Source organism: Mandrillus leucophaeus, unplaced genomic scaffold (genome assembly GCF_000951045.1).
Source record: "Mandrillus leucophaeus isolate KB7577 unplaced genomic scaffold, Mleu.le_1.0 Scaffold200, whole genome shotgun sequence".
Lineage (NCBI taxonomy): Eukaryota > Metazoa > Chordata > Mammalia > Primates > Cercopithecidae > Mandrillus > Mandrillus leucophaeus.
Window position 1 is genome coordinate 184,303 of NW_012102033.1, and position 980 is coordinate 185,282.

Consider the following 980-nt stretch of genomic DNA (forward strand, 5'->3'; position numbering starts at 1 on the left):
GTTTCACCATGTTAGCCAGGATGGTCTCGATCTCCTGACCTCGTGATCCACCCGTCTCGGCCTCCCAAAGTGCTGGGATTACAGGCTTGAGCCACCGCGTCCGGCCCTACCCCAATTTCTAATGACATAGATAAGTTTTATTTGTTTTCTTATTCAGAATAAATAAAACCATACAGAAACTTTTTTGTTTCTGGTTCTTTTGTTAAACGTCATATAAGATTCAACCATGTTGTTGCATGTAGTTGTAGATCAGAAAATATGTGCCTTTTATTTGGAGTATTTAGTGTCAGTTACTTAAAAATATCTTTATACAGTATTTTTAAAATTTCAAACATACATAAAGTAAACATAATGAACCCATATATACCTAACACATAGCTTTAGCAATTATCAACATTCTGCCTTTTTTTTTTTTTGGAAACAGGGTCTCTCTCTGTTACCCAGGCTGGAGTACAGTGGCGCATTCTTGACTGACTGCAACCTCCATCTCCCAGGCTCAAGCGATCCTCCCATCTTGGATCTGTGAGTTGATGTCTTTCATCAATTTTGTAAAATTCTTGCCCAGTAGTTCGTTAGTATTGCTTCCTCCTCATTGTTTTTTTCCTCTCTTCTAGGACTCTAATATGTATTTCTTAGACCTTTTAACCATGATCTGTATGTCTCATATGTTTTTAATGTATTTTCTACCCTATTTCTGTGTAATTTAATCTAGATATTTTCTATTGATCTGTTTTCCAGTGTGTCTAACCTGCTGTGGGACTAATCTACTGAATTTTTATTTTAATTAATTTATTTTTAAGTTCTAGAATTTATATTGGATTCTTCCCCCCTCCTTAGATTCCAGTTCTCTGATGAAATTATCTATCTTTTCATCTATTTTTGGGGAACATATTAATTATAGTTATTTGAAAGCCTATATCTGAGAACTGTAATATCTGGATCACCTTTGGGTACATACTTCTAGTGTATATTTTTTCTCT